Source organism: Pan troglodytes, chromosome 7 (genome assembly GCF_028858775.2).
Source record: "Pan troglodytes isolate AG18354 chromosome 7, NHGRI_mPanTro3-v2.0_pri, whole genome shotgun sequence".
Lineage (NCBI taxonomy): Eukaryota > Metazoa > Chordata > Mammalia > Primates > Hominidae > Pan > Pan troglodytes.
The window spans coordinates 28,691,232-28,704,828 of NC_072405.2; positions in this window are offsets into that span (position 1 = coordinate 28,691,232).

Sequence of the window (13,597 nt, forward strand, 5' to 3'; positions counted from 1 at the left end):
GTGCATGTCACTTGGCCTCTGCCCACCTTTCTGGCCCTGTCTCCTGTTTCTCTCCCTGTCAGTCACTAAGTTCCACCTCCCTGGCCTTCTCTCCTTTGCTTCAGCCTGAACCAAAGTTGGTTGCAACCTTTGAGCCTCTGCACTTGCTGTCTCTGCTGGGGATTCTCTTTCCAGTTGTTTATGCCATAAACTGTATGTTATCATTTGGGATTTAGCTCAAAGGTCACCAACTTAGAGAAGCCGCCTATGACCATGCTATCAAATATTGGCCTCCCTTTCAATCTCTTTCTCATTACCTTGTTTTATTTTCTTTATGGCACTTGTCTTATTCATTTATTTTGTTTCTCCCCATCCTCCTCCCTTCACTAGAATGTAAGTTCTAGGAAAGTGAGAGAGTGGTCACTTTTGCTTTCTGCCACACTGCCAGAGCTCAGAACAGTGTCTGGTGGACTCAATATTTGTTTAAATAAAAGAATGCATGAATGGTAAAAAGACCACGTGACTGAATGTATCCAAGATGAATAAACATAGCCCCTACCTTCAAATAGTTCACAGAATGCTTGTAAAGGAGAGAGACTAATAAACATTTCCAAACCAAGGTAACAAAAGCTATAATAGAGAAAGGTATAAAAGCACTATTCGAACACAGATGAGGAAATAATTAAATTTGCTTCATTTGAATGAGTCTTATCTCTTTGCTTGTATGGTAAGCTCCTTAAGGACAAACTGTATTTTATGCTTTTATTACATTCCTCACCGCGGTGGTTTCCAAATGCCAGGTCCCGGACAAGCTGCAACAGAATCACCTGGAGAGTTAAAAAAAAAAAAATCACAGATTTCTGATTCTGGATATGCAGAAGTGGAACCCTAGGGTCTGTCTTTGTATAACAGTTCCTTGGGCAGTTCTGAAGCACATTGGCTTGGGGGCCAGTTTGCTACATTGTCTGAGACAGGGCTGGGCACATTGTGGGCACCCAGCGTGCTTGACTGAACTGAAATAAATCCGTCTCTGTCAGCTCCATTCTTTCTCTGACCAGCTGCAGCTGAGCCCAAAGTGAATGACCACGCATGTCTGAGGTTCCTGCCAGTGGGGAAAGCACGAGAAGATAACAGCAATCCTTCCTTTTTCCTAGCGTGACGGCTTTAGTGTCGCTCATACCTCTTCACAGGGATGGTTATTACCAGCCTTATGGGTCGTTTTATTTTTTTAACTGAACAGCACACAGGCATTCTCCTGTTAGCTACCTACCCCTTGTGAATAGTCACATGGCAGCCGAGAGCCGCAGCCTGGAGACAGCCACCTCCAGGCAGCATGGTCTCCTGGTTCTCACAGGCACTGGGCCCTGAGCTGAAGGGCAGGCGGGAGTCTGCGTGCCCATGCTGGTGTGGACTGATGCCTGTGACTTGGGCCACAAAGCAGGATTGGATTGGCCTCCATAGGTTCTGATGTGATTTCCCTGGAGACCTGGCCTCAGAGGGCTGGCAGCCTGGGGGCAAGATAGGAAATGATCTCCCTTCATCATTGGGAAGCCTCTGGACATCTTTGATCCTTTAATCTGTCATGGTATCATTTTTTTTTTGGGGACAGGGTCTTGCCCTGTCACCCAGGCTGGAGTGAAGGCTCACTGCAGCCTTCACTTCCTGGGCTCAAGCCATCCTCCTGCCTCAGTCTCCTCCAAGTAGCTGGGACTACAGGCCTGAGTCACCATGTCTGGCTAATTTTAGTAAACACAAGGTTTACTATGTTGCCTAGGCTGGTGTCAAAGTCCTGAGCTCAAGCAATTCTCCAGCCTCGGCCTCCGAAAGTGCTGGGATTACAAGCGTGCGCCACTGTGCCCAGTCTGTCATGGTATCTTGACTTGTCATTGGGGAGGACCCTATCCAAGAATGGCTGGAAAGCCAGTGACTGACTGGGAAATGTCAATGCTGGTGATTCCAGAATTTTTATATAAGAGAGGCTTAGGGGTGGCAGTATTTTGAAAGGCTAACTAAAGGCCTTCTAGAAAGTCATGTTTTATAGCAAGCCCACTGTTTGTGCTTGCATTACGTCTTGGCTAGGGGTAGCCTAGGAGTCTGATGAAGATATAGGGGAAACACCAGAGTTCAATGCACCCCTCCATGCTGCCTGCTCATGCCTTCATTAAAGTCACCACTGCTCTTTGGGCTTAATCTTGGAAACTAAAATGCCTCCCAATCTCATCTTCTCGCTCCACTTCTTTCTTTCTTCACTCTTACACTGGCCAAGATCTTCACAGCAGGAATACACTTTCAGTTGGTCTTGTTTGTGCGTACGCTAGCTGCAGATGTGCAGATGTATGTGTATCAATTGCTTGGGACGCCTGTGGGAATGAGAAAGGAAGGGAAGTGGCTTTTGAGGAGGCAGTATCTCCGGGTGACCGTGGGCTGAGGCACTCATGCTTCATCTGAGGGACACTTGTTTCCTCTTCTGTAGCATGCTTCACAGAGATCTTATGTTTGGCCTTCCAGACCATAATGCTTAGAAACAGCAGAAAACAGCAGATTAGAAGAGAGCAGAGCCCCTGGTGCGGTGGCTCATGCCTGTAATCCCAGCACTTTGGGAGGCTGAGGCAGGTGGATCACTTGAGCCCAGGAGTCTGAGACCAGCCTGGGCAACATGATGAAACCCTTACTCTATAAAAGTTTTAAAAATTAGCCAGGTGTGATGGTGCATGCCTGTGGTCCCAGCTCCCTGGGAGGCTGAGGTGGAAGGACACCTGAGCTAGGGAGGTCAAGGTTGCAGTGAGTCGTGATCAGGCCACTGCACTCCAGCCTGGGTGATAGAGTGAGCCCCTGTTTCAAAAGCAAAACCAACCAACCAACCAACCAAACAAACAAACAAACAAAAACAAAAGATGGGAGCAGAGGTTTCTAGGAACAGGTATAATGACCATGGGGTGAGGATGGGAGAGACAGACTGGCTTTTGGTGAAGAACATAGTGAGCTCAGTGCTCAGGGGAGGCAGCACTTGCCAGGGGCTCGCATTGCTGGTGGAGGGTGTGGGGGCCCAGGAATCAGACCACCCAGGTTCACACTCTTATTCTGCCCCTCACTCCCTTGGAGGCCTTGGTCAGGTCCATTAAACCTCTCTGGGACTCAGTTTTTTCATCTGTAAAATGGGAATAATAATCCCCCAATACTTCTGGGCTCCTATCAAATGAGAAACAAGTGCCAGGGTGCTATTTTCTCATTTTTCCCTGCTTCTTCTTTTATTTGTTTGATACAAAAGCAACAAACTTACTTGTGGCAAAAACAACTACTTGTGTACTAAAAAAAGAATAATGGATTCTTTTAGATGTTAATAGCGCTTTGTAAAACTTATACACAGATGTAAGAAACAGAAAACAAAGGAGCAGGAGTTCCTTAGGTCTCAACGGTTTCAAGGGCCCCTCTGTACAAAAACCCAGGAAGACAACTTACTTTCTCAGTGTGCAAACAAACAAACAAAAAACCTGAGGAAAAAGGTTAACGGGTGTGCAGCACATTCTGTTTAATAATGTGGGGAAGCATATAGTGCTTTTAATAAAGACTTCCATAAAAATTGTGAAAATACATAGAAGTTCTACCATTGGGAAAACAGCCTGCATCCTTTGGGCTATTTACTTATGGGGAAAAGCTCATTCTTCTTGTATGTGACTGATCCTTGTGCTTCCCAATTATAATTACGTTTATAACCTGGGTACCAGCTGGGAAGGGGGTTCCTCCCTGTTATGCAGAGTAGGTACAAAAGGCAACCAGCAAAACAGCGCTCACCAATTTCTTTCATCAGTTGGTATAAATTTGTCTCGCTCTTTGATTTGTACTCTTCTTTGGTACCCTCTCCCTAAGACTTTTATCAATTTGAGCATTAGCTAAGTTAGTTAAACAGATTGGTCTTCTTGTCCGGGTATGGTGGCTCAAGTCTGTAATCCTAGCACTTTGGGAGGTCGAGGGAAGAAGATCGCCAGGAATTCAAGACCAGCCTGGGTAATAAACAAAGACCCCATCTTTATAAAAAAAAAATTTAGCTGGGCATTGTGGTGTATACCTGTAGTTCTAGTTACTTGGGAGGCTGAGGCAGGAGGATCGCTTGATCCCAGGCCAGGAGGTTGAGGCTGCAGTGAGCTATGATGGCACCACTGCACTCCAGCCTGGGAGACAGAGTGAGACCCCATCTCTACAAAAAACAAAAATAGAAAAGCAAGTTGGCTTTTCTCCCCATCTTTGGCTATCTCTTCTCCTGGTTAGGCTTTGTTTCCTCAGCTCACTGGGTCTTGCTTTGGCCATTCTTGGAGCTAGGAATATCATTTTATCTCCAGCTGGCTGGTAAAAGGAGGTAACCGCCACTGTTTTTTTTTTTTTTTTTTTTTTTTTTTTGAGACGGAGTTTCGCTCTTGTTGCCCAGGCAACAAGATCACAATGGCGCCATCTGGGCTCACTGCAACTTGTGCCTCCCAGGTTCAAGCGATTCTCCTGCCTCAGCCTCCCAAGTAGCTGGGATTACAGGCATGCACCACCACGCCTGGCTAATTTTTTTTTTTTTTTTTTTGGTATTTTTAGTAGAGATGGGGTTTCTCCGTGTAGGTCAGGCTGTGGACGAACTTCTGACTTCAGGTGATCCACCGGCCTCGACCTCCCAAAGTGCTGGGATTACAGGCGTGAGCCACCGTGCCTGGCTTCCACTGTTTTAAAAAGACGGAATTGCATGGTAGAAATGCTCCTGGATCCGGAATCAAGAGTCCCAGATTTGGGATTGGTTGTTTGGTCTTCCATTTCAACCCTCTGGGTCTCAGTCTCATATTTCTCCCCTATAGAATGAGGCAGATGGATTAGCTAAACTCTCAGGTTCTTTCCAGCTCAGATGTTTTTGGATTCTGAGAGTCTGTGCTTAGTCGTGGTTTGCCTGTTAATGTTTGCCTACAATGAGACTCAAAGTTTCATCTTCATTCTTGCAGCTGGATTTTACGGCCTTTGTGAGACATAGATCTAGCCCGTAAGTGTGGGCCCCCAGGGAGATGGACCGTTTCCTCCTCAGGGTGTGTATTCTTGAAACTCTGCATGTGGTGGCTTGATGGAAAAATACATGAGTCGGTACTCCGAGGGACCTCAGGGTGTGACGTTTTGGCCATTTTTTAAAATCAAGAAAATAGGCTTAATTTTGCCTTAATTTGGGGTTCAAGAAACCATCAAATTATAGAACTTGAGTTAAAAGCATTTCTAGAGACCTTTAAAAAATTTAACCTTTCTTTTTAAATTATAAAACCAGTACATGACCTGGTAAAAATAAATTCCAATGGTATTTAGTGGTATAAAATGAAAAGCAAAAATGTCCTTTAACCTCACCTTCAGTGCCCCTTCCTAAGGAATCCCCTGTAATGAGTTTCTTATGTATCTCCTGAGAAATTTTTTGTGCAAAATCATGCATTCGTACGATCTCTGTATCAACTCCTTCCACCTGCACTTAAGCACACACACATACACAGATGTAGACATTTTGTAAAATTTGCATCTTGCTTTCTGCGTTTAATGATACAAGTTGGAGATTTTCCACACTAGTGCTTATGGATCTGTTGCAGGGCAGGTGAGCCCCAAAACTGGGACTTAGCCCAGGAGAGTTTTTGGCTTCACCCAGGGAAAGCCCGTGGTGTTAGACAGTAACTTTTCTTGAAGTGGCAGTGAACAGCAGAAGCAGACGTACTGTTCTTTGTGGAGCAGGGTTACCCCATTGGCAGTGTGCCCACAGTAGTAGCTCAGGGTCCGTTCTGCAGTCATACTAATACTCATTTTTAATCACATGCAAATTAAGGGGTGGATTATTCAAAATTTTTTAGAAAAAGGGTGTTACTTCCAGGTTGTTGCCATGGAAAGGGGCAAGAACTTCTAGGTCTCACCATGGCAAAGGTTAACTGACATGGCGCTGGTGGGCGTGTCTTATGGAGAGGTGCTTTTCCCGTTTCCTTATTTTAGCTAGTCTTAAATCCAGCCCCAAGTCTGAGTCCTGCCTCCAGAGTTGAGTCCCCGCCTCCTACCTTAGGTCTGCCCTGTTCTTTAGAAGGCCATCCAGTATTCCTGGAGGGGAGAGGATTTTGGTTTCAACAAGCAGTGGACACCCAGATTATTTCTAGCTTGTTGCTGCTGCAAACAGCGCTTCTTCAGAAAGCCTTTAATTCGGTGGTTTCTAAAGTTTGATCCTTGGAACACGAGCCTTTAGAGACACTTGGTGAAAACAAAACAGATTCAGAGGTCAAGCAAACATGGAAGCCACTGCATTTTAGATTCCGCCTTACAATGGCCTACTAAAGTTTCCTGGAATTCACCAAGTAAGGAAACCTGAAAAACATGGCTTCACCCGATGCTTTCCCAACTTGTTTTTGACCATTTCACTGCTGAATACATACCCTTGTCACCTATTTATATCTGAAAATATGTGTATACTATTGTTCTCTTATGAATATATAGTAGCGTGTTGAGGAAGTGGTCTCAAAAATGTTGCTTTACCCTACAGATGAGTTCAAAGAGAGGGAATTACTGGTACAAGATGATAGAACCAACAATTAGTGGCAGAAATAGGAATAGAACCCAAGGCCCATCCTTTTTTCTACTATAGGAAGAACAACCTCCTGTATATGGAAGCCTCTTCCCAGGCCATGAAATGTTGCACCCACGTTCAAAGAGTTTGGCAAGAAAGCTGTGGATCATAAAACAAACCCCCTGTGACCTAGGTTTGTAATTTGGCTTGAAGTATGCAATTACTTTAACAAGAACAGTTTGGTAAATTAATCGGCTTGTCACTAGATTCATATTCATGGTGCTTCCAGTGTCATTTTTATAATGCCACAGTGTCTCGTCAGTAACTGCCTGAGGAGCATCACGATGCTATTGCCCTGATGGAGAGAAAATGGGCATGGCGCTGGGGGCTGGGCAGGTTATGTTGGGGAGGAACTATTTGCCTTTCTCATTCAAGTCCACCCAAATGGTTGAGATAGGGAAGGAATATGGGGCCAGGGACTAAGGATGTGGAAACTGACAAATCCTCAGCTAGTTCTGGTGGGCTATTTGGCAAGCTTAGCAATCTTTTCAGAACGAACTCTTAACCCCACTCAAGAGGACTGTGCAGACTAGATCTAGGGTACCCTGGCAGAGTTGAGAAAAGAAAGAAAGAAGGAAGAAGCCACTTGGTGCCAGGAACTTTCCTGAGATAATTTGTGGACACTGTTTTATTTTTTTTAATTTTTAATTTAATTTAATTTTTTCTTGGAAATGGGGTCTCACTGTGTTGCCCAGGCTGGTCTCAAACTCCTGAGCTCAAGCAGTCCTCCTGCCTTGGCCTCCCAAAGTGCTGGGATTATAGGCAAGAGCCACCGTGCCCAGCACACACTGTTTCGTTTAAACATTGCCACTCTTCAAAAGAGTTCTTATCCCCATTTTACAGAAAAGAAAATTGAGGACGTGAGAACTGAAATGACTTCTCTAGGGTTACACTGAGCTGCAACCTTCCTCATGGCACTGGGTGACCACCAGTTCTGAGCAATATTTGAGTCTCATCCCAGTCCTTCTGAGCTGTGTGACATTGGACAGCTTAGGTAATGATTCTATGCTGAAGTTTCCTCAGCTGTAAAATAGAAAGAAAATATACCTCCCATGTTGTATGAATTTATTAAAACAGGACAGGTGAGCATGTGTAGCCCAGTCCTGGCATGTGGTTTTGAACTATTCCCTGCACCATGCTGGTTACCCTGGTGGTTCCTTGTTTTCTGACCTCCTCTGCAGGTTCACTTCAAGGCTGAATTGTTCATATGGTGCAACAAATGTGGCTGAAAGTCCAGGTTGGTTTTTGCTGTCTACATGTTGAGTGGCCCAGATCAGATGGTAAGAATTTGCCTCATGAAGCTCCTCACACCTAGTGGGCGCTCCATAAACGTTTGCTCACTGATTAGATAATTAATCAACCTCTCTCTCTCCTCCATCACTTGGCTTTTTTCCACCTCAAACTGCCTGTATATTGCCTGGCCCTAGGAGCCAGGAGCACAGCCAGTGTCCAAGAACGGTGACATGACCCCCAAATCACCCACCTGCTAGTATTACCCTGTGGCCAAGACAATAGCTCTTACCCGGACCAGTGATGAGGTTTCACTCTTGGGGTCTCTGGCTCTTTCTTGGTGCTGCTTTTCATGGGTTGGCACCTAGTGAGGTCACCTGACTCACCCTTCAAGCGACTGTGGCACTCACTACCTTTATAATTTCTCTCGTTCTTTTTTTTCTGTATTGATAGCTGTGTGATGCCGGGTTGCCATGACAACTGATTGATTAGCATCCAATTCCTGGACCGGGAAACATGCAGCCATAAAGAATTACAAATGATGCCTGATTGTCTGCTGCCAATAGCCTGATTGCTGCCATTTTCTGGCAGGTAGCTCAGCCCTAACAGGAAACCCTGTGCTGTGCAATTATTGCGACGTGATTGATGCATCACTATAGTTACAATCGGCCGTGTTTCCAACTCAGGAGATTTAAAAAAAAATTCCCCCTTTCAGATGAAAATGCTCATAAACATGGAAGGATGAAGTATGGAGTGGGGGAGGGAAGTGGGGCTGGCAGGGGAGGTCAGCATGGACTGAGCAGGAGCCCAGCTAGAGATGCAGAGGCAGGGCAGGGAGAGAAGGCAGGATGGTGGCATATGGATAAGGAAAAAGGGATGGCTGGCTGCTGGTGCTTCTCCACCCCTCCAACTCCTGGGCCCCAGAGCACACGAAGGGGTGGCTCAGAAATCACTTCCAAATGAGAGGCCTGAAAAGTAGAGGGTGGGTGCAAGATGGACAGCAAAATCTACACAGGCCACAGGTGGTGTGCTGCTCAGGCCAATCACTGAAGCAGCTCTTTGGGGCTCAACTCATTTTTGATGGCCAAAGAACAAGCACCTGGGCCTGGAAATAGAGTCTGGGAAAAAGGCCATGACACCAGGGAGAGCAGGGTTTGAGAGGGGGCCAGCATGGGGGATAGAGCCACAGGGAGACTGGTGCTCAGAGCCTTGGGGACACAAGAGACCTTTTCTTTTGACCCAGGGAAAAAATGCCTTTCTTGTTCCTCCATTGGATATTGAATATTTTTATCAGGCTTGTAGAGAGAGATAGAGAGAATGAAAATATTTGTGACTGTTAGGGCTAGACTTTATTGCAAAGGAAGATAGTCTTTTACCTTTTTTTTTTTTTTTGAGACAGAGTCTCGCTCTGTCGCCCAGGCTGGAGTGCAGTGGTGCGATCTCGGCTCAATGCAAGCTCCGCCTCCTGGGTTCACGCCATTCTCCTGCCTCAGCCTCCCGAGTAGCTGGGACTACAGGCGCCCGCCACCGCGCCCGGCTAATTTTTTGTATTTTATTAGAGAGAGGGTTTTGCCGTGGTCTCGATCTCCTGACCTCGTGATCCGCCCGCCTCGGCCTCCCAAAGTGCTGAGATTACAAGCGTCAGCCACCGCGCCCGGCCGTCTTTTACCTTTTAAATGCTGTCTGTTCCTGGGAGCAAATAATTGGGTATCTTCCAAATCATGTCCACAATTCAATGATACCCAAATCATTGTGCTATGAATAATTCTTCCCCTTAGTTTAAAGATGGTGTTCTTTGTTTTAGTCTTCCTACAAACAGCAAACACTCCTAGAACTAGTATTATTTACTTACGTAAACCTAAATGTGATTTTTCTTTTTTTTAATTTTTGAGACGGAGTCTCGCTCTGTCACCCAGGCTGGAGTGCAGTGACACAATCTTGGCTCACTGCAACCTCTGCCTCCTAGGTTCAAGCAATTCTCCTGCCTCAGCCTCCTGAGTTGCTGGGATTACAGGCGTGTGCCACCACACCCGGCTAATTTTTGTATTTTTAGTAGAGATGGGGTTTCACCATATTGGCCAGGCTGGTCTCAAACTGTTGACCCCGTGATCTGCCCACCGCGGCCTCCCAAAGTGCTGGGATTACAGGCATGAGCCACTGTGCCCGGCCCATCAATGTGTTTTTGTCCTCACCTTATAATTGCTTGAATTCTTTCTGTCATAATATTTAGGGATTTTTACTTTTGCATTCATTATTGCTGCTACTTGAGAATGGGGACTATTATCATTAATCTGGCATGTAATGGAGCCATAATAAGTGTTGTTGCACGCATGAATAAATGCAAAGATGGAGCAGCCTCAAAGTACATGTGGTAGAAATTCGGTGCAGTAAGGCGTGATGGGAGTGGTGGTGATCAAGCTAAAATGGGAACTGTTGAAGACCAGTTCTAGTCATATAAAGGGAGGCCTGGATCTAGCCTACTTCTTAAGGAAGGCTTAAGGATGTCAGAAGACAGGATCAGAAATCCAAGCAGGCTAGTATCTTTGGTACCTGACATTTTTAGCCATGACTCATGGATACCATAGCAAAGAATAGGTTTCTGTAGATGCGTGCCTTTCTTTTTGGCTACTGATAGGTATTACTTGCCTACAGCGTGGATCTATCAATCAGAAAAACCACCTATAAGTTGACCCCAATAGTCCAATATTCTTTTCAAATGAGGAAAAGTGGATGAAACTTTTAAATGTACCATTTGTCTTCTCACTATATTGTAACTAAACCAAAGCCAGGAATACAGAGAAAGCATTTTATAAATTATTGTTGAATTTAACAAAGAAATTAGGTTGAAACTCAATGACTTTCTGGGCTGTGGCATAAGAATGGAAGAGGAATAGTAAAAATAAATGTGGGGAATTATTTAGGCAATGGGAGATATTGATGGCTTCTAGGAACCAAGATACACGCAGTCCTAAGTTCAAGTGGCAGCTCCACAGCTTATCAGCTGTAAAACCTCGGGCAGGTTATTGAGCCTTAGTTTCTCCATCTGTAAAATGGAAGATAATCACAGCATGTATTTGTAGGGTATCCAGAAGAATGAATTAAGAGAATGGATGCAAAGCACACAGCACATGGTAAGAACTCAGTAAGTGTTAAGTATGATTATTATGTTAAATTCCTGACCTAGAAGTTGAATGTTTTTTATTTCAAATATGTGAAACAATATAGCAGTCACTTGAAGAGATCACACACCTTACACTGGTACGACAATGTGTGATCTCACAGTTGGACAGGGGTGGGAGGAAGTGGAGGCGATCTTTTGATTTACTTGAAATACCTCCAGAGAATGTCTTGCTTATTGTGGAATGACAGCTACAAAATACTTGTGTTATGGCCCAAATGTAAATACGTCTGTTTCTATTTAGGAGATCACTTATTTCTACATTTGTAGTACCATTTAAGACCATTCAAAGCCGTTAGGATTGGTGTCCCTGACTTCAGGTCTCCTAGACAGATAAAAGCTGGTTCCCATGGGAACTAGTTTTGCTTTCTCTTCCGTCTAATTAAAACCTATTTACCCAGGACTAAATGTTTTGTAAGTACCTTCCAGTGAGTTCTTCTGTTGGTTTACCAAGCTCAGTGCAAGCACTGGTAACGTAACCATTTGCAACACCAGTCAACTTCGGTTGAGTGAGTACACACGAATTTGCTGGGACTGATTTTTTGTTTCTTTGGTTTCCTTGCAGTTCAGACCAGAAAGGATCGGGCTCCATAGGGAACTCTATGCAACTGGCTGTATCTAAACATTCTGCAGTCTTTTTGTTGAGTGAACTTTCTGGGAGAAGAAGTAATACAAGATAGTGATATAAGCCATGGATCTTCTCATGCCTCTGAGGGCAAAGCGTCCATTTTAGGAACTTGAGAAATTAGATTTCACTGTATTTGAATGACACTGTACAAGATGTGCCTTGTTATCTACTCAACCATTGTTGACTTTCCTTTTCCCACTGTGTTTTCCCCATGTTCCTGCAGAGATCTTGCTTTGTTTGATCCCTCCTCAGAGAACAAGGTGGAGGGGCTCTCTGAACTCAATTTCTGCCGCTTTCTAGTGTGGGATAATTGTTATCTTCATTGTTTCCTGTTCTTAGGAAAAGAGCCTTCTTCTTCACTTCTCTTTTCCAGGTCCTCAGAGAGCTGGGCAGATGCCCATGTGACTGAGGCGGGGCTGTGCAGAGGAGGGAAGAAGAGAACCATCATAGCTCAGTCTCACAGCTCAGACCCAAACACCTTCAGACAAGAGCATCACTCCGGGTCTCTTTTCTTCTTCCAGCTTCTGAGTTGGAAATCAGTACTTGTGCTCTTCTCCTTCGTTATTTTCACCTGGAGAACTTTAGTGGCTTCCAGAAGCCATAAAGCTGCCCTAATTCTCTGTCTCTTCCTGCTCATTGCACTGGTGGATGGCGAGAGGCACCTGGGTCTCTCTGGCAAGCTTTGGGGTCTGCACATGGTGTGGGTTCTCCCTGTTGCCAGGTTTCTGCCACCTGCTCTGCTTGGAGGAGACAGATAAGGGCAGGGAGGGCAGGGAAGCTCTTGCCAGCTGGCAGGGCTGGCCTGGAGACCTTATGGTGGCTGAGTGAGCTGCAGTCTTTCAGGCTGGATTTGCCCTGGAACAAGTTCGTGCAGGGAATGGTAAGATCTTGGCTAAGGGCAAGCAAGCCCAGGTGAAGAAGGCGGCTTGAGAGGTTAATAGACTTGGGGATTGGCTTCTTTTGAAGGGCACCAAGGGATCCCATCAAGCACTTTCTAAGCTCTTTGGGAGAGGCCCAGGAAGGGAACTGTAAGCTTCCTATATGCAGCAGCACTTACCCAATGCACAGAGATTATTTATTTACATAACTGTCTTGCAATTGAAGGCTTCTTAAAGACAAGAATTGTGTCTTTATCCCTCAGTGCTTTCAGAGTGTAGCTAGAGCCTGGCAGTGAATTAGGACTCCCTTAACTTTTACTGATTTGAATGGAAATTAAAGAAATTGGTGAGGTATGTTCAGGGCTGAGAGGGTGCCCCAGACAAGCTAGCAACTTGGCACCATTTTAAACAATATTGTTGAATATTTTCTCAACAATTATTTGGAGAAGAGGTGCAAGAGCTGCTAAAGTGGATCCTTACATTTTCAGGCCCTTTCCGATAAACAACAGATCTATTGTGAAACAGGTCACCCTCCTTAGAAGCCTTTGAGCAACCCTTAAGCCTGTTGTTGGGAGAGGAGAAGGTCTCATCCTGGAGCTTTCCATTGTAGCAGCTCTGGTCAACGTTTTTCTCCTCAGATTTCCGGTGATACTTTCGTTCTAGGCAACTGCCTGGATATCCGCAGTCTAATCCAGTGCTGCAAATGCATTTGCCTTTAGAGATGGGTCAAGTCAACTACTGCTGATTTTGCTTTGTTGTATTTAAAAATATATTATTATAACAACTTCAAAGGTTCCTTTGAAAGAAGAATAACAAATTACTCCCTATCACAAGACTGTAACAAAATAGGTTTTATTTTTGTGTATTCTGGAGGCTTTGGCCATAATCATACATATTTTACATCATTGTAATCATAGTTAACATAACATTTTGCATTCTCCTTTATTCACTTCACATTATATCAAGTGTTTCTTTATATTGTCCCATTCTTTTTCTAGTTATCTTTTAAAATAGCTGCATAATATTCCATGTGGCAGGTGAACAAACTATGAGATTATTTACATCTTTTTGCTATCAGAAGCAACCATACAGTAACG